At 37.1% G+C, this 25,214-nt stretch overlaps 1 protein-coding gene across 3 annotated transcripts in view; it reads left to right on the top strand.

The window, feature by feature from the left end:
- The window catches only part of LOC135770627 (NACHT, LRR and PYD domains-containing protein 3-like), a 287,002-nt gene that overhangs the window by 146,975 nt on the left and 114,813 nt on the right, over positions 1-25,214 (top strand). The gene's annotated exons all lie outside the window — the stretch shown is intronic.

Here is a 25,214-nt window from a genome sequence, read left to right as displayed (position 1 = left end):
AGGCGGTATACCAGCTGTCTCTGTCTCTCTCCGGTTTGCATCATCATCCGTGAGTGGAGTACACCTATTTACCATTGTGGATTATATTGACTCTAACGACTGTTGTTTCTCGGAACCGCTGGTTCGCTTCGTTTTTAGGCGGTGACCAGTGGTTTCCGAGTGGCTCTTCTACATCAGGATTTCACAGTGGATTACCCGTCTGAGTACTTGGATTTTCCATCTTCCATCTCCGCCTGTCATCCACCTTCAGGGCGGCGTGTATCATCCCTCTGTTGCGTGTGGTGACTGTGCCGGCGTTCTCGACGGAGTGCGTGGGTGGCTCTCTCTCTCCCTTCGGATCTGTACTGGATTATTGTGTAGCGCCGACTCACTCTCTCCTACTGTGGGAGTGCTTCATTCCCACAGTAGTGTTATCATCCAGAGTGAGTCAACGGGCATGTGCCGTGTGTGGATCTACCAGTGACTTTGCTCTCCAGTTCTCTATCTCCTTTTCTATATAAATATTGTTAACTTGCACTTGACTCCGAAGTTCATTTTCTTGACAGATGAGCGCGCCACGAATGGAGTCAGCAAGTTTAGAAAGTCTGGAGGTGCAGACCGCCCTTCACCAGCAGGGGGCGGCCATCGACCAACATTCGTCGTTATTGTCTGCTGCTGCCAGAGATTTCAGTATCTTGTCTGAGCAACTTAAAGAGCTCAGCAATCGCTTGGACCAAGTGACTTCTCACCATGAAGCCCCAGCCTCATCTGGAGGATCTGTTGCGTTTGAACGGGAGCCACACACGGCAACACCCCCCACCTACAATGGCGAACGCAACACCAGCAGATCCTTTTTGCAACAGTGCTCTCTCGTCTTTGCGCTCCAACCTCGTCGATTTTCTTCATCCACTTCCAAGGTGGCCTACGTTCTGACGTTACTCACGGGAAGAGCGAGAGACTGGGGTATGGCCGCCTGGGGGGCTAAAGCTCCATTTACACTTTCATTCGAGGCTCTTGAGGAGGAGATGTTAAAGTTGTTTGATCGCTCACTCAAGGGGGACATGGCAGCGGCTGAGTTGGTGAGATTACGGCAACGTAATGACTCCGTCACAGACTTTGCTATAAGATTTAAGACTCTCGCTATTTGCTGCAACTGGAACGACGCGGCATTAAGAGCGCAATTCCTCGAGGGTCTCACACCGGGCATTCAAGACGAGATTGCACTGAGGGAGCCACCCACGTCACTGGAAGCTGCCATCGATCTGGCCCTGAGGGTTGAGTCTCGCCATCGGCAGAGAGATCTGCGTCGCTCATTTCACCAGCGGATGTCGGAACCAGGGGAGACCGTTTCAGAGACGCAGCACTACATTACCTGTTATTATTAACTCTTTCCCGTCACAGGCATTGCTGGATTCCGGTGCGGAGGCGTGTCTTTTGGATGCTGGGTTGGCCAAGTCCTGGGGTATTCCACTCATCCCTCTCTCCTCTCCTTTGTCTGCCTGGACATTGAAGGGCCAGCATATGGCTGTGATCACGCACCGCACACCCCCTGTGAGTTTGTTTGTTTCTGGCAATCATCGTGAGGAAATTGAGTTTTACATCTTAGAGGATTCACAATCACCAGTCATTTTAGGTCATGACTGGTTATCCAAACATAATCCTCACGTTGATTGGCAGAACAATGTTGTGTTATCTTGGAAGTCTTCGTGTTATGTTTCTTGTCTTGGTCCTGCTCCTTCTCTTGTCTCTTGTTCTGTCCCGGCGGAGTATTCGGATCTGTATCAGGTTTTCAGTAAGTCCCGGGCTACCTCTCTGCCTCCTCATCGGTCGTATGATTGCGAGATCAAACTACTTCCCAACACTTCTCCGCCTAAGGGTCGTATATTTTCCCTAGCTAAACCAGAAAGAGAGGCTATGGATAAATACATTAATGACGCTCTTAAAGCCGGTCTCATTCGTCGCTCCTCGTCTCCAGCTGGTGCTGGATTTTTCTTTGTAAAAAAGAAAGATGGGTCTCTTCGTCCGTGCATTGATTAAGGAGGGCTGAATGACATTACTGTTAAGAATAAGTACCCCTTGCCATTAATGTCATCAGCATTCGAGTTATTACAGGGAGCGCGCGTATTTACCAAGCTAGATCTGCGCAACGCTTATCACTTGGTACGTATTAGAGAGGGCGATGAGTGGAAGACAGCCTTTAACACACCCTCAGGACACTGGGAATATTCCGTTCTGCCGTTCGGTCTTTGTAACGCTCCAGCTGTCTTCCAGACCATGGTCAATGAAGTGCTGGGTGACATGATTAACAGATTTGTCTTTGTGTATCTCGATGACATTCTCATCTTTTCTCCCTCCATGCAGATACACACTCAGCACGTTCGCATGGTTTTACAACGGCTTTTAGAGAATCAGCTATTCGTTAAGGCGGAGAAGTGCGAGTTCCACAGGAAGTCGGTTTCGTTTCTGGGTTATGTTATTGCCGAGGGAGAGATTTGTCCCGATCCCGCTAAGGTTAAGACGGTTGCCGATTGGCCAGTACCCGACACTCGGAAGGAGCTTCAGCGATTTCTGGGGTTCGCCAATTTTTATCGGCGTTTCATCAGAAATTTTGGTCAGATCGCTAAGCCGCTTACTGCTCTCACTTCACCTAACGTGTGTTTCCGTTGGAATAGAGAGGCTCAGGAGGCCTTTGATGTGTTAAAGTCCCGGTTCATCTCTGCGCCTGTCCTCTCTATTCCCGATCCGGCTAAACAATTTATAGTGGAAGTGGATGCATCTGATGTCGGGGTAGGCGCCGTTTTATCTCAGCGATCGTCTATTGATGGGAAAGTACATCCGTGTGCTTTTTTCTCACACCGGTTAAACCCAGCAGAACGTAATTACGACATAGGGAATCGGGAGCTGTTGGCGGTTAGACTCGCTTTGGGTGAATGGCGTCACTGGTAGGAGGGAACCTCGGAGCCCTTTCTGGTCTGGACGGATCATAAAAATCTTGAATATATCCGTTCGGCCAGAAGACTAACATCTAGGCAGGCTCGTTGGGCACTCTTCTTTGATCGTTTCAACTTCACCCTCTCGTACCGGCCTGGCTCAAAAAATACCAAACCTGATGCTCTCTCCCGTCTGTTCGAGAAGTCTGATTCGGAGAGGGTGGTCGGCGCCCTCGTATGGGGAATCGAACAGCGGGTGAGAGAGGCCGGCCGGGAGGGGGAAGTTCCGGAGGGGTGTCCAGCGGGTCGCCTATGGGTTCCTGAGCGGTTACGTTCCGATGTCATCCGGTGGGGTCATGAGTCCAAGTTTGTCGGCCATCCAGGTATTCGGAGAACGTTGGCTGCCGTCCGTCAGCGTCAGAGTGAGTCAACGGGCATGTGCCGTGTGTGGATCTACCAGTGACTTTGCTCTCCAGTTCTCTATCTCCTTTTCTAAATAAATATTGTTAACTTGCACTTGACTCCGAAGTTCATTTTCTTGACAGATTCTAAGGGCTAAGGGCCCATGAAATTTTTGGGGCCTCAGCCAAGGACTGTGCCGCACACACAATCCCCTTAAGCTGAGCCCTCTTAGCTCCGCCCCGTCTTTACTCTGCGTTTAGCACCTTCTTTAATCCACGGTCTCACAGTGCGGAGTGAACTTCAGAAGAGAACAAGGTGTGTGTATTTGATGCTAATTTCTATGATATCTGCATATGTGCACTTCCTTACTATAAATGCAGTTTACACAATGTGCCGCTGGAGCAATACAATGCAGTTTTCTTTCCACTGTAAAGTCTTCGCTCTGTTCACCCCAGTTTAAAAAAACACAAAGTGATTAACGTTCCCTGTTTTGTGTTATGATTCTAACGCGAAGTCAGCCCTTATAAGCTGTTTAAATTAACGTAGCCCGTATAACCTAATTAACATAAACTAGAAATGCTAGCGGTTACACACTCCAATGTTTTGTAACGCAATATGCCAAGGAAGGATTTTTAAGCAGTTGAGAATCGAGTTGATTGTGATAAAACAGAAATGCAAAAATGGCTAAATTTGTCCAGTTATTAAAGCTTCTCACCTTGCAACAGCTTTAGGAAATCAATCTGTCGTAATCTGCTATAGTTGTTGTAGTTTGTTAGAGAGATGGAGACGTTTATCTACAGTTGTCCTTCATTTCATTTTAGAGTCCTGGGGCCTCATTTATAAAACTTTGCGTAAGATTTGCGTCAGAAGTGGCGTACGGATGAAACATAGGACGCGCGTACGCACAGAAATAATCGGATTTATAAAACCGTGCGCACGCACATCCTACGCATTTTTCCCTTAATAAATCACAATCAATTCTAAATGTAGCGCAGCTTTTGCGGCTTCATGACACGCCCATAGTTTCCCATAAATAGTCCATGAAACGCTCACAAGTTAATATGCATTGATTGCGAAATCATGGCAAACACAGAGAGGAAATAAAAAAAACGTAACTTCACTCAATGTGAAGTAAAAGTTATCGTTGGCGAGGTGGAAAAGAGGAGAAAAATGTTGTTTGAAGGCACAGTGTGGGCATTACTAATGCCAAAAAGGCACTTGAGTGGCAAACGGTGGCAGACGCCGTACTCGGACCGTGGCCGAAATAAAAAAGAAATGCGGACATCAAAGTCGAGGCAAAAAAACGTCTAGCGCTCCATCGCCAGGGTGTGTCTGCCACGGGTGGGGGAAATGGGACATTGTTCAACGCAAATGTAATTTCTTGTTGCTTCCTGAATGGTTGAGACATACGCCATACATTGTTTTATCAAAAATAAAACACACTAAAGGCATATGCATGAATACCATAAGATATTGAGGTACCATAAGATCATGAAGATATGGTTTACTATGAAAACAACTTTCCCCAGTGGACAATAAATACATCTATTTATCTATCTATCTATCTATCTATCTATCTATCTATCTATCTATCTATCTATCTATCTATCTATCTATCTATCTATCTATCTATCTATCTATCTATCTCCTTAATTATCTATCTGTCTATGTAATTGCATCTATATCTGCTCTGCCAGACGGACACATTGACAAGAATATCAGTTTTGTACGTTATTTCGTTCTGTTAACTATATTCTTTATGAGGATGAATTGCACAACATGCCAATATTATTGCAGAACATATTTCACTTTTCTTTAAGCAAATATGTGTTCATTTGAATTTCTATTGTAATTTTCGATTGATTTTTTTTTGTTTCACTGCTGATCGATCAAACGGGTGTTCGTGTAGGCTGTTAATTGTAAGACTTGCTTTGTGAAGTCTTCATGTTATTTATGAGAGGCAGTGTTGTCATTTTCACTTTCACGTGTTTCTTCCATCAGCCGACGGTGTCGCCATTTCTCATTTCACCCGTTTTTGTGCGTACGCCTGGGTCAGAGCTTGCGTGACGGACAGCACATTTTCCCATCAAGTTTGCTTTTTATAAATAACAAGTATTGCGTAGAGAGTGGCGTACGCCTTCTTTTGTGCGTACGCAACGTTTATAAATGAGGCCCCTGCTGATTAATAAACAGTCTGAAGAATCATTTACGTTAAGAGTATAGCTGTTTTCTCGAGTTCACGTTAATGATCTGTTGTTATTTTTGCTTTAGTGTAGCTGCTGGTGTGTGAAACCTGTTCTTCGCCTTATAAATAATGCTAATTATGGTTACACTTTATTTTGATAGTCCACTTTAGACATTCTACTAACTATAAATAACTTTGCAACTACATGTCAACTAACTTTCAATAATTTGCAACTATACGTCAACTAACTGTCATTAGTTTATTAGTAGACTGTAAGGGTTGGGGTTAGGGAAGAGGTTTGGGTTAGTGGAATAAGTTGACATGCACCTGCAAAGACACTAATAGTCAGTTGAATGTCTGTTGAGATATCATCACAATAAAGTGTTAGTAGATATTAAGCAGACAGTCTACTAATTCACTAAAGATTGGTAGTTGATAAGTAGTTGCAAAGTTACTTATAATTAGTAAAATGTCTAAAGTGGACTATCGAAATAAAGTGTTACCCTAATTATTATAATACAAGCTTTGGTCAAGCATTTTTGACCCAGTCTTATTTGAGGCATAAGGTAACTGTATAGAAAAGATGCATTGTTGTTGTTCGTCATTTTTAAATGTTACAATGTCATTGATGTGTGTAACAGCTCAAGTATACAGTATGTCACTGAGACGATCTCTGAAAATCAGACTAAAGTCTCAAATCTTTTTGGGAGATAAAAGCATCACAGTTTAATTTCAAGCATTAATTTCACTATGATTTCAATCGCTGACATGACATTACTCAGTCAACATTAAATATATCAAGTTTATATTTTCACAAAATGTTCTTTACATTATGTAGGATGATTTTATGTGGAAAACAGTAAATCACAAAGAAATACTTCAGCTGGGTTTTCACAGGCATGGTCACATTTATCTTTAATCTATGTTTAATAATGTTGCATTTTCTCTGATTATTTGATTAATGTACTGTATTTTTCAATTAGATTTACATTGCACAATAAAATATCTTAGCTGCAGACATTGTAAGTATCTATAAATACTGTTAATTGAGGTCAAAACAATAGCAAAAGAAATAGTTCTGTATTATTAAATTGCAGACAAAAATTTTGAATAGCCAGTGGCGTGCACAGACCTCCTCAGGGGCAGGGGCTGATGGACTTAAAAGGGCATAATTTTTTTACGTCAAATAACAATCAAATGTATTCATTACTTTGGTGTTTTTATTCTTTCTTTCCTTGGCATTATTTAAATAATGTTGTAACAAATGAATAACACATCAAACTAAAATAGGCAAGTTAGGAAAATATTATTTACTTTCGCAAACAAAACAGCGAGAATGAAGTTTTGAGGACTTATATGTAAAAGTGTTAGCTATCATTAAATCAGCAAGTTAACCGGTCTATCACAGTGTTTTAATTGCTTATTTCTTTGATTAAATGTCTCACTTACAAAAAAGAAACAATAAGTTTAACCAATTGAAATTATTCCTAAAACCTATTTTTCATAGCTAAAACACACCACTTTGTTAGTTTAACACACCATCAAAACACGACAAATAGTGGGATTAATATTTTTGCTCCAAACTAACTATATAGCAGATCAAGTGTTTTGAGCTGATGTGGCTTCAGATCGCAAAATGAAACAGATAATACACTCTTTCTTTTTGGTATTCTGCAGTGCTAAAGTGTTGCATTATAATAAATAAATATACTGCATTATGAAAATACCCAACATGACCGGAACAACACAGATATACCATATATTATCCTGATTAAGTTTATTGTCTTCTTGTTTTATCCATCAGAACATCTTTATTTGAATGTTATTGGCAGCAGGGTAGATAAATGCCCTTAAAAGTGTAAATTCTGAATCGGACCGCAGCGTTCTTCGTGTGTCAATTCTAAAGTGTCTCTGCGCGATGGTGCACGAGGGTGCCCTCAGGCGTCACGTATGAATGAACAGACTCGTGTAAAGGTCAGTTCAACAGTGGCTCATATCACCGCGTTTGGAATAAAATTGAATAAATATTACTCTTTTCTTTAGAAATTAGAAGTAAACATATAAAATCAATCAATATGTTTCCAAACATGCATGCCTTTGAACCAGAAGCCCCGAAAAATGTTGTTTTGTGAAGTGCTTTCATGACGACCGCAGGTCATATTTCATTTTACAGGTATGTAGTCCGATTTTCATTTTCATAACTTGTGACACAAATTAAGACATTACTGTCTCTATTTTTTTTTAAATAATATAAAGGTCAAATACAAACGCTTGAGCCTTAGACTTTTCTAATGATGTATTGTTTGTTGTGTTACAATCTTTTACATTAAATAGGTAAACAACAAGAATCAGGCTGCGCTCGCGATGATATTTGATCAGTAAGAGCTTTTAACTACATGTTAACATGAACCTAATAACTGCACTTATACAGCATTCATGTAAAGCATGCATGAAATCAATGATAAGTTCCATCCTTACAATTTAGAGATGGACATGGTCTTAGATTTCATTGCACTAGATGAATTTCTCCAAACTAATAACACGAGGATGTAAGGTAACATTGGCCTTCGATGAAAACATTACAGAAAGTATGAGAACATTTTCAGAAAGCAGCTGAAATCTAGTTTTACGAATTAGTTAAGCATAACTCACATGCTGTCGCAAACCTTACAGTAGCAGCATGTAGGATAAATGTCTATTTTCCCTATTAGCTTACCTGCTGCTCGTGACGCTCGTGTAGCTATTTTTGAAGACTCGCGGCTACTGCTAGTGCGTGCTGCAAAGGAAACTCCGCCTACCGCCCCACCTCCGCCAAAGGATAAAACATTATATTATTTTTGTATTATTAATGTTAGTGGCAGTTGTATATAGACGCGTATTGTTATTCATAATAATATTTATAATAATAATTATTATTATTTACTATTAGTGGAGAGGGGCACATTACATTTTGAGACAAAAGGGGCAGGGGCTTGAGCCCCTGCGGCCCCTCCCCTGTGCACGCCACTGTGAATAGCTACAGTAGGTTGGATTGTATGTTTGGTGCGAAATGGGTATGGTGGGGGCCCGACCTCATATTCTTTCATAGGGCCCAAAAATGCTAGCGGCACCCCTGCCGCCAACAGCACAACATATCCCGGGAAAATTGTAATCTTGTTGTGAACCTCCTGGGAGTGTTTTATTGATCTTCATCTGGTAGTTGTGGCTGCTGTGACCATAGACTAAAGCAGTCCGCCCCTGCCGTGTTCACATATGACTTAACAAACTGAACCAAGGAGAAAAAGCAGCAGGTTCTGAAACATAGACTCAGGTCTGAAAACACCCTAAGATGTCCTCAGTTAAGTATTGTTCAAAATTCACACACAACATTTATAAAAAGTTTTGGTCCACTTTAAATGTTGAATAGTTTATTTAATCTCAGTAATGTATTTGATAACTGAAGCTGATTTTATTCAACATTCATCACAACACTTTAACTCTTACTGAAGTCACAAACATAAAACATTAAAATTGAATTATGATGAGAAAAAAGTAAAAAACAAAATCATTCAGAAATAAAAACATAAGAGAAAATTTAGTGATGTCTGATGAGAGAAATCTGATTTCATTACTGTATAAAAAATAAATCACACAGTTAATATAAACAACATAAACTGATGAAGTTCATTTACTTGTAAATCTCTCTGATGTGTTTCAGTAAAACACAAACACACATAAATAAAACTAAAATGAAAATGTTGATAAACACTAAATGATGACAGAAGAGAAACAAATTCAACTCACTGTAGATTTGATCTGTGTGTGAACAAACTGTGTGTCTCTGTTCTCTACAGGTTGTGTGATTGTAATATCACAGATGAAGGTTGTGTTGCTCTGACTTCAGCTCTGAGATCAAACCCATCACACCTGACACGTCTGAATCTGTCCTATAATAATCTAAGAGATTCAGGAGTGAAGCTGATCTCTGATGTACTGAAGAATCCTGACTGTAAACTGGAGAGACTGTGGTAAGATCATCCCTCTGATAGTCACACATGCTGGGGATTTTAACTGTTTTTGAGGACACCGGATCTAGGTCAGTTTTGCACACTGATGTTGTAGTACAGACGCCTCATTGTGTAGCAGCCCGGTTGAAATAAAGTTGACTCTTGCACTGATATTTGCGTTTGACTCTTTTTTCCAGTTTTAATTTCCTTAAAATGCACCTTATTTCACTTCACATTGCCTTTTTTGAGTCCACAACACCGTAAGAGCTAAAACACACAATAACATTCACAAATAATTAAGATATATACTAAATGAAAGTAAATAATATGATATTTAACAGCAAACTATCACATTTTAAAGATAACATCTAATATAGACAATATAAAATTACTTGTATAACAAGAAAATACTTATAAGCAAGCACAAAGACTATATTAACTATGTTAAAGTGCTCAAATACACGTGACTGACCTTTGTGCCTCTTTCAACCAGGTACTAAAATAAAAGAAGGCCAAAAACACAAAAATATCCAAAAATAAACCAAAATAAACCGTGTGCTACACTAATCAGGCAACTATAATTACTCTGAATTACTTTTTATCTGCTATAACTTTATATTTAATCGTTTTGACTCCGTGACCGTGTTGCTCCTTCTCTCCGTGCACGAGCGATCTCCACATGTGACCGTTTTCCGCGCATGCGCGATCTTCGCGGCAATCCGTCTATCCGCCATTTCAAAATAAAAGTCTCTATAGGCTTAATAACTTTGCATGACAATAAAACATTTTTTAAACCAGAATAAACACAACTAATATTTAGAAAACTTAAACTTATGCTCAGTATAGTGCATGTAGAGAAAATCTAAAAACTAAATAACTGGGTTATTTACACATTGTGTTGGGGGTACGTCTTACAATTTTAATGATGGTTGGAAAAATAGTGTGCTTAAACTGGACTTTAATTTGTTATTACATTTTAACTGTTTCTGTTTATATGGTGTACATTTGTCATTTTACACCTATGATCGACACTTCCAAGTCAAACTACCCAGCTCAAATACTGCAAATGCAGTCAAGCGGCATGTTTTTGTTTATTTACTTTAACTTTTGTCTGGAAATATTCATCCTAATCCTGGTCCTGGCTCTGTGAGTACTCCAGATGATTTTAAATCTAGATCTGGTATTGGTTTTATTCATTTGAATATTCGCAGCTTACTTCCAAAAACAGATTAGCCATACCGAATAGTGACATAAATATAAGTGGATTTTCTCTGTTTAGATGTGACAGATTGAAAAAGGGTGGAGGAATTGTAATATATGTACGAAATAAATTCCATACCAGGGTGATAACTGCAATATCTATTAGTAAAATGTTTGAGCTTTTAGTAGTGAAAATTGAGCTTTCTAAGGATGCTTATTTAACTTTGGCCGGATGTTACAGGCCTCCCTCAGCAAATTCTGACTCTCTTGTTTTACTTGAACAGCATCTCTCTGCCATTGATTTTAATGAGATACTCTTAGGGCTCTATCTTACACCGCAATGCGCGACGCAAGTGTCTTTCGCTAGTTTCCACCCTAATTTTCACGTTTAGCGCCACGTTGTTTAAATAGCAAATGCATTTGCGCCCCCTTTTGCGCCCATGGGCGTTCTGGTCTGAAAACGAGGTGTGTTCAGGCGCATTGTTGGCGCGTTGCTATTTTGAGGCAACTAAAATAGACTACGCCGTTGACCAACAAAAACCTGGTCTAAAGTCAATGGCGCAATGTGTTTTATGTTATTTAAAGAGCACATTAGTATGCGCCTATAAACGGGAGGACAACGCCGGTTTGCTTATCACAAAGTACATGAATGCGCAGCAGCACAAAAATTCTTTTAAATATGAAAGATTAAAGGATTGAATATAAAAGATTATTATTGAGTCTCTTGGACATAAATGAGGACTGATTATGAGACGTTAGAAGGCGCAAAGAGCTGCTTCACCTGTAGCCTGGTAAATAAATAAATGCTTTGCTTTAAACAAATGCATCTTTTTTTAAATGGTTTTTTAAATGCTACCTCACGGATTTATTATATGATGACTCTGTTCCTGCGGATATGGTGAGATGAGAAACATTTTTAAGTCATGCTTAAAAAAAACTCTTTGCTAAAAAAAAAACGCTGTCCAAAGTGCTAAAACGTGCGGAGAGACGTTTGTAAATTCTTTATCTCCTGTTTGTTACAAATAAAGTATTTTTAGAGTACAAACCTTATCTTACATACTTGTAAATTATTTTTTGATGATATTGGATAGCCATACATTTAAAGCAATTACAAGCCTGCTTTTTTACTTCCATGACTAAAAGAAAACGGGTTTTAAAGGTTTTAATAAAAAAATAACAATTTCAATACAAGTGAAAAACAACACAATTATTTAACATTAATCTTAAATTGGGGATCTTCTTCCTCCGCTTAGTTTTTCAGTTTACAAAGTCCGTCATCTAAATAGGGATTAGACATAGCGCCAGCGCAACTTGCTTTTAAAGGGGATGAGAGCTGAGTCTCTCATTGGTTTACTGCACGTTACGCCCAAAATACTCCCATAACAATAGGAACAACCCTTTTCGACCATGCGCTCGGCGCACAAACCATTTTTCCCGTCGTTAAATTAGCAAAAGTGGATTCGGACACGCCCATTTACACGTTGCGTTGTGCGCTTTAGACAATGCGCTTAGATCGTTAAAATAGGGCCCTTAGTTGGTGATTTTAATTGGGATTGGTTAACCCCTGCCTCAGATTGTTTTAAATCCTTTTGTAACACTTTAAACTTAACACAACTAATTGATAGTCCCACTTGGTTAAATTTAAAATGTTTAGAAAAATCAACTTTATTAGATCTTGACTAACGCACCCCATAAGTATACTGATATAGGTGTTTTTGCCAATGATGTTAGTGATCACTGTGTCATAGCTGCTGTGAGGAATACCAAACGTCCAAAATTCAAACCTCAAACTCTTGTTGTGAGAAACAGAAAACATTTTGTTGAGCAAGCATTTCATCATGATTTGTATTTATTTGACTGGAGTCGTATTTATTTAATTCATGATATAGAGTTAGCTTGGAATTTTTTTCATAGTGCTTTCTTGCAACTGATAAATAAGCATGCCCCAATGGGAAAAATAAGAGTGAAGGCCCAAAACAATCCTTGGTTTACACCACAACTAGCAAAGCTTCTGCAGGACAGAAATGCAGCTTGGGCCAAAGCCAGAAGCACAAAAGCTGAGTCTGACTGGCTAAATTTTAGGAAGCTGAGAAACATCTGTACTTCACAGATAAAAAAAGACCAAATCAGATTTCTATTTACTCGAAACATCTCATCTCAAAACCTAAATAATCTGGTTAAGTTTTGGAAAATGGTTAAATCACTGTCGCAAGCCGATAACACAGAAATTAGTAAAATTATTACCAATAATGGACACCTGATAACAGAGAAGATCGCTATTTTAGATAGTTTTAACGAACATTTCATTTCATCAGGTTCCTTATTTGTGTCTCAACCACCTTCTTGTTCCTTACCTAATCAGATTGGTGTATCTGTAACTGATACTTCATGTAATTTAACTAAACAAAAATTTGATTTTATTCAGTTTTCTGTTTCCGATGTTCATAAAGCTCTTATGATCAGTTAGATCCAAAAAACCCTCCAGGGCCCGATAAGTTGGAACCTTTTTATCTAAGGGCAGCTGCAGATTTTATTGCCGAACCTTTAGCATACTTATTCAATCTTTCAACTTCTTCATGTGAAATTCCAAGGATCTGGAAAACTGCCTTCGTTTCTCCTCTATTTAAAGGGGGTGACCCATTGCACTTAAATAATTATAGGCCTATAACTAAACTGTGCATTTTATGTAAACTTTTAGAGAAACTAGTAAATGAACAATTAAAAACTTATTTGGAATTAAATAAAATTCACTCTCCCTTCCATTCCGGCTTTAGGAAACAACATAGTACCATTACAGCTGCAACAAAAGTGTTCAGTGATATAACTATGGCCTTAGATGGTAAACACATTTGTTCAGTTCTTTTCCTCGATTTATCAAAGGCTTTTGACACAGTTAATCATGGCATCTTATTAAAAAGACTTGCCACTGTTGGACTTTCTGATTCTGCCATAAATTGGTTTTCTAACTATCTATCAGGTAGATCACAGTCTGTGGTCTTGAAAGACTGTATGTCATCTGTCCTATCGGTTTTAAAGGGTGTCCCTCAGGGATCAGTTTTGGGACCTATTTTAGTTTCGTTATACATAAATAATATTTGTGATAACATTCCAAACATCAAGTATCATCTCTATGCAGATGATACTGTTATTTATTGCTTTGCTTCATCAGCTTCGCAAGCTCTTAAATGTCTACAGTCAGCATTTAACACCGTTCAGTATCGCCTGTGTGAACTTAAGCTGGTTTTAAATATAGATAAGACCAAATTAATGATGTTTTCGACCTCTAAAGCTGAGCCAAAAAATGTTCCTGAAATTTTATCATTGCAAGGAGCTAAAATTGAATGTGTTACGAGTTATAAATACTTGGGCATTGTATTGGACAGTCAGTTAAGCTTTAAAGTACATATTGATAAATTAATTTCCAAACTTAAGTTAAAACTTGGCTTTTATTACAGAAACAGAACTTTATTTTCATTTAATGCTAGAAAAATTTGGTATCTGCAACATTTCTACCTTTATTGGATTATGCAGATATACTTTATATGAACGCCCCAACACAATATTTAAAAAATCTTGATACAGTTTTCCATAGTGCCTTGCGTTTTATTATTGGGTGTAGCTATCAAACGCATCACTGCATTTTATATGAGAAGGCAGAGTTACCATCCTTGTATACTCGAAGAAGTTTTAATTGGTATTGTTTTATTTAAAAGTCGATTTGCAGTCTTAATCCACATTACTTGTCTCTTAACCTTTCAAACCCCAACGGACGCTACCAACTTCGCTCAAACGATTTCATGCATTTTAAAGTTCCTAGGGTTCGAACAGAGATAGGGAAAAAAGGTTTTACATATAATGCCGCCTCCTCTTGGAATTATCTACAGGATACTTTAAAGCTCACCACGTTGCGGTCACTAAATGAGTTTAAGCTGCTTTTAACAAATTACATGTTTTATCCCTTGGTAAATTGTTGTTGTGATTTATGAGTGTGTTTAATGTTTTGTTGTATATTGTATAATTGTATATTTTTAACTATTTGTTGCTGCCTTCTTGGCCAGGTCACTCTTGTAAAAGAGATTTTAATCTCAATGAGTTTTAACCTGGTTAAATGAAAAGAACTGAACTGAACATGTACTGAGGTTTAGTTAAACATAAACTGTATGAAAAAAAACACACTAAACTGTAAAGGATCTGGGCCCGGTTCCCCGATAACGTTCACTCTTAGCACGCTAAGAAGACTCAAAAAGATATATCTTACCAAAGTTGTTTGTGTTCCTAAGTGTGTTCCCCGAAGTGTCCCTTAGGAAGCTTCTTAACACCCTGCCTCTAAGTTTGACGTACAATGTCGCTGTCCCAAGTGAAGGTGCTGAATAATTTGCGATCGATCGCTCAGGGATCGATTTTCCACTTCACGCAAAGGTGCATTACAATGTTAAGAAAGACAACACGTTATATACAAATGGAACATTACTCAAATTATTCCAGTAACATTTATTTTAACATAGTTTAAGTTATCCGTAAAATAGACTAATAATTAAGTTATCAAATTGTCAGTAATATAGACGAAGCGGGTATCCCTCTCTAATCATTCACCCACCTTATCCCGTTGTGCCACTTGTGCCGTTTCTTGACATGGGTTTAACGACTTTTAAAAATGATGATATACACTTTTATACTAATGGTACTTTACAATCAGAATTGATTGGCAAGCTGCTGCAGTTACTTCTGTTTAATGCGGTAATACCATTAATGTTTTCAATAAAAAGCAACCTATCTACAATAAACAGAGAGAGTTAGATGGAGGATATGGTCTGAAAAAAACCAGCAGCTCCATAATGAGTTATCTTGGGAGGCAAATTTTTTTTTTTATTTAGCCACGTCAGGCAAAAAATCAAAAGGTTTAAGGGTTGACGAATAAAAAAAATAGTTTCGGGGTTACCGGTGTTGTGTGGAAGTCTGTTCCCTATATGTTTCCCTTTAGTGTAGTGTTTTTATAGCGTTTTTATCACATTATACGTTTATTCTTTATATACATTGAAAGTTTTAATGGCTACTGAGATGTATATGTGTGCATTTATGTAATGTATCTTGACTGTTCTTGATTGTAAGTCAATTATTTTTACAGTATGAATCATATTATATGTATAATATATATTTATTATGTATGGAAACATAAAAGTTTTAAAACAAACAGTAGAGAAAAAAGAGCTATATGTTAAAAGACATAAAACTGTCAAATAGGAAATATTAAAAAATTGTATAATAGAATACATGATATTATTGCTTTTAAGTATAACCAATTGAAATTAGGGATGCACCGATGCCACTTTTTCCATCTCCGATTCCGATACCTGAATTCTGAGTATCCGCCGATTCCGATACCTGCCGATCCGATACTACTGTATTTTTCTTGAGCAATTTAAATTACACCCAGACACACACACAGACACACGCACACTATATAAATGTGTATAGTGCTTTCTGCTAAATCTAGCATAATATAATTATATAATATATAATTATAATTTTAAAGTAAAAACCAATAATTTAAAATGATTTACAAGTTACAAGAACATTAGTAATTATTAACCATGGCAGTGTTTAGGAGAAAATAAAATAGGCACGTTTGATCAAATAAGTATGCTAAATATATTTTCCTTAATTGCGCAAAAAGTCACAGTAAAAAAGCTTTAGTGTGCAGATGGTTGTTTTGGGAATTATGTGCTTAACCGGACCTTTTATGCACATTTCGGGTGCAGAATTGATGCGCCTAAATCATAGTGAGTGCGTCTAAATCATACTGCGCTTCCTGGGTGCAGCATTGATGCTCTAGAAGCATCCTCACATGGGAATACTCGCGCCGCAATGGAAAGTTACGTTCATAACTATTAAAACACAAAGAGATTAGATGCATCGTGTGCTCAGCACATACTGAATTGCATCCATCCAACAGCTTACTGAGACTTTATAAAATCAGATCTTTAAAACAGCCTACAGTTATTGAGTGTTCGTGTGTTGAATCACGCGTTTCATCCGTCCGCTTCACCTGTGAATTAACTCAGCACATAGTGAATTGTATCCATCCAACAGCTTACTGAGACTTTATAAAATCAGATCTTTAATAAAGCCTAACGTTACAATTATTGTGTGTGTGCTTGTGTTGAATGACGCGTTTTCATCCATCCGCTTCTCATCAGTGGATTAACTCAGTTTGCAAGTAAGTTACAGTGTTTCTGTGAACATTAATATCTTTAAATGTGCATTTGTTCCTTCACATGAATCTATTGAGTGTAAGATGACACTGATTATAGTGCATAAAAATGTTTATGGTGCTTTTAAAGTACTTTGTCGTTTTAATCGCTTGTCAGTGACAACCATGGGTAACGTGCAGTATCGGAAATGGATCGGTCCTGTTAGTCCGATATCCGATCCAGCAAAAAAGGCCGGATCGGCCCCGATACCGATCCAGAATATCGGATCGGTGCATCCCTAATTGAAATCTTTAATCTTTCTAAATAAATTATAAATGTAAAGTGATGAAAACGCTATAAACATAGAGGGAACAGACTTCAATGAGGAACAAACACCAGCGCCGTCTTTGATTCATTAGTTCTGATACCAAATAAAGTCAACTGCATAAATAGTCCTGTATCCATTGCAAACATATTTTATTATAAGTCTTAAAATGTCCATAACATAAAATAATTTTCAGCATACCATAGTTTGACTTGTACTGCGCTGTGCTGATTTCTCAAGACGGCACAGTGGCGGCGATAGCGTTTTGTGCTCAAACAATGCTGAGAGAGCTTACGAATGGTCCAGACGAAAATGTGACTTACAGAAGATATACTTAGCGTACGAACGTTTTGGGAATCGTGCCATAGAGTTAAGAGAGAGGTTAAGAAATAGGTTAAGAACTACTTAGCGATAAGAACGTTTTGGGGAACTGGGCCCTGATCAGTAAGCAGACACATCAGCAGTCTCATAAATAATTATGATGTTGTGTTGTTAGATTTCCCCTACACACCTGACTGACTTAAGTTACATAACCGTGTAGACAACACACACAAAACATTTATCCTCACCGGGTGTCCACAGAAGACAAACACTGAAGAGTCACACAACATCTTGTCCATTATATGAAAAATGAAAAAAAAAAATGAAAAACTATGAAAAAAATTGATTCTTTGATGCATCATGATGTGGACGAATCTGAATCAATTCACAAATGTCAAGAATTGATTCTTAAAAGTTATTTTACAAAATAATAACGTGACGTTATCAGAACCAGAAGGCAGAACTCAACTGCGGGAGAGGTGCTGCACACGGACAGCTTGAGAGTGCGCACATCACGAGCACCCACAGCGGAGCTTACACAAGCAGTAGAGAAAGAAAAAACAAATACATTTAGCCCTATTTGACTGCAAGAAAACAAAATACATGTTGGGATGATCTTCCTCTGCCTTTTCTCTGTTCAGTGAGCGGCAGGAAGAAACAGCGCCTTTCATTTACGGACTCATCTGATGTGCTAATAGCGTTTCCAAAAACCTGCCGCTAAATATTTAGATATAGATAAGAACATGAATATACTTCTGTAAAAATATGCACATCATTTGTTATTGAGAAGGAGGCGCTGGGTGCGCTGCATTAGATAAATACAGTAATACTGCCAAAATCACTGTGTATAATGATGATGATTAGACGATATGTCAGATACAGTTACACATCGATATGCTGGTTAACATATTAATTATATATGTCGATTCTGAATCGATTCATGAGGGTCCAAACGATTCCCACCCCTAATGAACACAAACACTTGAGGAAATAAGATCATGTGTTCAACCTGACAGACGCAGTCAATGTCTTTAAATATGATTTAATCACGACCGAATCCTCCTCATCAGAAAGAATACAAGAGTTAATATAGGATAGATACAAGACAAAGTCACATCATTTATCTCTAATATGATTTATTCTTCATATCTGCAATTCAGAAACTCCTCTCTGTTACCATGCAGACAAAAGAAATTTAACTTTCTTGATGACCTCAACTTTAAAAAGTCATGGGGTTTAAATTGAAATCATTTAACCACACATACTTCATCTATTTCAACACATTTTGTTGTCAAAAGCATACAGTACAAATGTTCAAACCTGTAAGGAAAAGACATGCTAGTTATAATTAGTTATGATTCATTTCAATTTGCTTCACAACGTGCAACAAAACTCCTCTGTTAAAATGTCAGAAAATGTAGTTTGGTGTTTCTTTGATGAAATCTTTGCTGATATTATTGTGTATGAAGAGTTTTTCTCCTCGTCGTGTTGTTTTTATAAAGATGATTAAAAACATTGATCCATCATTGACACTGACACACACATTAATAATGTTTTTATAGATTGAGTGAAATTGATCTTTAAACACTGTAACATCTTTAAATGTAAGATCAGAGTTATGTTATCTCCAGCTGATATTCCTCCTGTAATAGACCCCTTCACGGTTCACGTCACAGGCGGTTCCCACTGCGCATGTCGGGGTCAGAAATGTCATTACAGCAGATTGAGTTGCGTATTATTCGGTATCGTCAAAAATGCTTACTTGCGTCGTGGGCTTCATCAGGTCTTCGGTTACGTTTTCGCGATTCATGCTGAATCTCAAAAACAAAAAAATACAACATCTGCGACTGCAAGCAATTAACGTGCAGACTGGGACAATTTAAATATCAAAGAGGCTTGTGTTTGTAGTGCTCACTTCATTTGAGGTAAGTCATCATTTTTCAGCTCTGTTAGGTTAAATTATAAAGCCAGGATAGTATAACAGTTTGACCCCATGCTGCGCGCGCACCCGATAATCATTCAATGTTTACAAACCTTGAAGGGGTCTATAGAGGAAGATTTTTACATCAAATACCTGATGAGAATTACAAGTGTGAGTCATGAACTCAATACAGATTTATGAAGAAATGTTCATGTGGTTTAGGACATCTAACACTAATAGTCAGCTGTGTGATGGATTTATTTGACATTTAAACACACAGTGTCTCAGTTACTGAGGGATTGAAAGAGGAACATTACATGAACAGATGGAGGTTAGAGATTTGTGTCAAACTTTGTAGTTTTGCATCATTCACATAAAGTCTCTGTTCTCTACAGGTTGCAGTGGTGTAATATCACAGATGAAGGTTGTGTTGCTCTGACTTCAGCTCTGAGATCAAACCCATCACACCTTACACATCTGGATCTGTCCTTTAATAAACTAAGAGATTTAGGAGTGAAGCTGATCTCTGATCTAAAAGATGATCCACATTATAAACTACAGACAGTATGGTGAGTAGAGCTCATTTAAATAAATGTTTAAAGTAAACTCATTCAGTGTAATTTAAATCCTAGAATATAAATATTAGAAATAAATGTAAATTGATCTGCTGCTGTTATAGGCTGTGTATCCTTTAAACCCAACAAACAGAAAATATGAAGTGTACATGAACAACACTTGATGCTTTGTCAGATCAACACAATAAGAATTCAATCCAATGTCTGAGTCTGTTTACTAACTGTGATGTTGAGTTTGTTCACTCCAGGATTTAATACTGTGATCTTACTCTTCTTACACATTATATATGATGTTTGTTAATGGGGTTTGTTTGATAGGCCGACACCTCTATAGTTATGCACACTTGACTAGATGTTCATCTTAAACTCTTTTTATAACAACTTGGTTTTGATTTCATGTTTTAAGCATTATTTATCAAATCATCAGAATACAGACAGAAATAACAACACAAACACAATATATACACAACAGATAAACACAAAGTACAGATGATAAATGATAGAGATGAAGATTAGAAAAAAGAAGAGAAAGTCAACTCTTAAAATCTGATGGACACTTCACACAACTCTCTGTCGAGCTTTGACATTGATGCTGTTTCTCTTTATTTACACGACTGTCAACCTCCAGGACTTTTCAAATAAAGCATCACCTTCATTTTCTTACTGTTTGTGTGTGAACTCTTAAAACTGTCAGTGTGTCATTATATTATACTACATACATATCAATACATTCATCTCTTACATTGACATCAAATATTCAGAGGAAATAGATGAAATGTGTTTTTGTGTTGTTGTAGCTCATGTGTATGTGATAAACAGATTGTTGACATGTTTATTATGTTGAAGATTTCATTTCTATCACTGACTGACAGCACTAATAGTTTGTTTTTCTGTCTCTTCATCTGACACTGAAGATGATCTCATATCTGATTGACTTTCTCTTTCATTTTTATTCAGGACTTCAGGACAAAGACTGTCAAGTAGATGGTAAAGATGTAAATGATACAGAAGATATCTGATCTTCAGTATGATCTGATGGTGAATAAGAAGACACAATAGTGACATCACTTCCTCTTAACCGTATGAGTTGATTATTCAGTACAGGATCTGATCTGTGATTTTATCTAAATCCGACTTTGAAGTGTTGGAGGTAAATCTTCATCCTAACTCAGCTTCTGTCTATAGATTTCAGGTGAAGGCTTTTGATGTGAGCACTGATAACAAAGACCTACTACAAATAAAACAAACATAAAACTATGCTAACTATAGTGAAGTCATGCTTGATTTTCTTAAGGACAATTCATCTCATGTGCATTACATCTCATGGTGCTTTTATTCTTCACTCATTCATGTCAGTACAGTCTGCACACCAGCGACATCTCGTGGACTTTGATTGTATTGCATCAAATGAGTCATTCTGGACCAAACCTGAACTCAAAAGTAATATTTAATACATTTATAAACTGATGATTTTACCTCTGCTGATGCAAAACATTTCTGTTAGTGTTGATGTAAAACTAAGAGTAAACACAAGCTGTCAGAATTTATGTGTGAAACAGGTCGAGTCATTCACTGTCTCTCTTTCATCTTTCTCTGAATCTCTCTCTCTCTCTGTGACATGAAATAAACATATTCAATAATCTAAACTTTACTGATATTAATTGTGCAGACATCAGTTGTATGTCGCTTACTGATAACTGTAAAGATGAAATGAGCGTAATTTACAGTTTTAATAGAGTGACATAAAGTTTAATAAAATGATAAACTTAACATTTCAGGTTTGGTCTATCGCTGTTGATTATCTGTCAGACGCTTTCTGAACGACAGAGTCAAACTGCGCCATCTAGTGGACAAACACAAACTTTATAATAAATTTACAATAAAACGCAACACATTCTATGCCTAATTCAAAATAAATTTAAAAACAAAACAGTAAATTCATACTCAGTGAACAGTGAATATGCGAAAACCAAACACAAATAGATGATGAACCTGAACAAAAGAGAAATCCTGCCAGAGAGAGGAAAAGGTCAGATTATTTAAGTGATTATGTTTGTAGTTTTCAAGGTGATGTAGCTTAAAGTCAAGAGAGAGGTGTGAACCATGACGAGACTTTTACTACAACTGCCAGAATGACGAGATACTGAAACAGAAAACAGTTCAGGAAAATATGATTGTTCATTGAATGGATGTTAAGACAGCATATTTACATGAGCCAATAAAATGACATTTATATGAAACAACCAGAGGATTACGAGGTAAAATCTCAAAGTAATACAAAACTGATGTGTATAAACTGAAAAAAATCACTGTATGGACAGCTGATATAATTGATAGAAGAAGTACTACAAGTTACTGCATTAACATGAACAAAAATGATCCATTAATCTCATGAAGACTAAAAGACAGCCTACTGTTACACTGTCCACATGTGAAGCTGAGTTTATGACATTAACTGTGACTGTACACGAGTGTTAGAAAACATTGATGGACTGAAATATCAATCTAGACTTTATGAAGACAATCAGGGTGTCATAGCGTCAGCAAAAAATCCTGTGAGGTGTAAACATGTGGACATTAAATGTCATTTTGTGAGGTCTGTGATAAAGGAGGACAGAATTAGTCTGAGATACTGATGTCCAACTGATGATATGATTGAAGATTTACTAACAAAACCAGCAACAAACATCATGACATTTAACTCATTTATGTTTGCTGTATGAATTTTCTTCTGTTGAAATGATCAAATAGAAATGTGAGTGTTAAGATTTATAAGTATTGTGCTCTCATTTATATTTGATTTGTTTAACTTTTATTTTTGTGAGCCAGCCAATCACATTGCAGAGTTTCTGTCATGTGACCTAATCAGTAACTGAATGAATTTTCATGATGGTAGTTTGTGAAGTTGTTACAGGATAAATTTCCAACCATTTGGAATGAGAATCTACAAAAATCTTTCTCAAGGGTCCTGTATAATCCACATGTGTGACCAGCAGACATCAGATGATCACAGCCAGAACGCTCGTGTCGATGGTGCCGGCCGGTGATCAGACCCACACTCTGTGTCTGAGCTGTGATACGAGACAGAGCTGTGATCAGACCTCATATCTGATCATGTGACAGTCTTTGTGTCTGTAATGTCTCTCCTTACACACTTACGTGCTACAACCTGCAGGTTAAGGACACAGGTGCTCTTTCCTATGATGTTTGACGCAGTGCACTGATACAGGCCGGATGTGCTGCTGATGATGTTTCTCAGTGTCCCTGCATCTGATCTGAGAACAGCACCATCAGTTATCTTATACATTTCATTCATCTGCACATTCAACACACACTTTAGATTTCAGTGGAGAAAATAAAGAAACTGTGAATAATGTTTCTATTGTCTATGACACACTGCAGAATAACTGTAATAACACAAATGTCCTGTAGGTGGCAGTGGAGGCCGAGTTTTCTTTACATCTTTTAATGTCTGATAATTATCCTGATATTTTGTCTTTTTATTCAATGAAATGTTTATGTTAGCACAATTATATTTAATCTTTTAGACTAAAAGTGTGTGTTTTTCAAGACCTCGCTGTGTTTATTAAACCAAACACTTGATAAAGTTCACACTATGATAAATACATGAATGTAAATGTAGTTCACACAAATAATAAAATATCACTTAGTCTACATTATATTAAACTCATATGACTTTATTAGGCTTACATTAGTTAAACAAAAGAGGAGTAATTTTGATTTGAGTTTAATTATTGTTAAAGCAACACTATGTAGTTTCCATGTAAAAATGACTTACAGCTCCCCCATGTGGTTGAAAAGCGCAACAGTGCCTGGTATCAGACACTCTTCTGCAGGCAGGGGGAGGGGCGGGGCTGTGTTTCCTACCCTCCACCGCCACTTTCAGAGTGTGCTTGTAGCAGCTAGGAGGCTGCTCAGGTTGCAGCAACAGTTCAATTTGTCCAGTTAAAAGTTGTTCTATCACTGAAATAATTTTAGAGACATTATTTAAAGGTAAAAAAACTACATAGTGTTGCTTTAATGCTGATGTGCTCTTTGTTTCATGCAGTGAATGTAAACATATTGACTCACATTAATGATTAAGTCTCGTTTATAAATTAAATGTGTTAAATGATTTGTAATCAGATGTTTAATGTTTGTTTACTGTCAGCAGAGGGAGAAACACCTCAAACACTTCCTCATACAATAGTGACGTCACAGATGAAAGTGAAAGTAAATTGTTTCGTGTTTATCTTCCGCCATTTTAAACAGGTAGAGTTGATTTCTTAACATATCGATGATCAAAGTGATTAATATAACATGTATAAACAGATTTATGTGTATTTGTGTGTGTGTAGTTGATGTAAAAGTTGTAGTATGTTGAGAAAGTGAATCCAGTCAGATTGTGATGACAGCGAGTGTTCAGGTGTGTTCAGGTGAGATGAGACGCTTTTCACTTCCTCATTCATAGTTTCTTTAAAGGACAGATTCACTCTTTTAAATTCAATTATTTCTTATCTAAAATTACTGTCAAGTTGATCTATCAATATTTACAGTCGTGGAAAACTTTAAGAGACTCCAACATTATTTTCAGTTTTCTGAATTTACTGTTTATAGGTTTGTCTTTAAGTGAAATCATCATTTAGGCTATTTTTCAATATGTATTTGCAGAAATTTAAACAAAATAGTCAAAAAAACAAAAATATGTAATGGTTTTAAATACAAAGAAATCAAGATGAGATTTATTTTTAAACAACACAATAGTAATTTTTTTACTTGTATTTCAGGAAGAGTTTAAAGATGAATATTTGATGAATAACTCAGATTTTTAATGACATCTTTCATGTTTCTTGCTATGAGCTCAGTGTTTTATATTGTTGTTCAGGTGAGATCACTTTTTACTTCTTCATTCATAGTTTCTTTAAAGATTTATTCATTTATATTTTTTATATACTTGTTTCTTAACTTAATATTAGCATTATTTATTGAAAATGTTGCGCTGTCTCTGATTCTTAATTTAATTTGTGTTAATATTGTAATGTAATTTTGTGTAGTTGTGTTGAATGCTTAGTTGTTTCTTCAACACTCAGGATTCATTTATCTGAATTGTAATGTCTGTTTGTTGTTTATTCACTTTGATTTTAAGTTTATTTTGTGTCTGAATGTTATTTTCATTCAGTATCAGTTGTGGAGATCAGA

This window comes from Paramisgurnus dabryanus, chromosome 8 (assembly GCF_030506205.2).
Source record: "Paramisgurnus dabryanus chromosome 8, PD_genome_1.1, whole genome shotgun sequence".
NCBI lineage: Eukaryota > Metazoa > Chordata > Actinopteri > Cypriniformes > Cobitidae > Paramisgurnus > Paramisgurnus dabryanus.
Note: the sequence above shows the minus strand (reverse complement) of the source record. Positions and strands in the feature narration are given on the sequence as shown.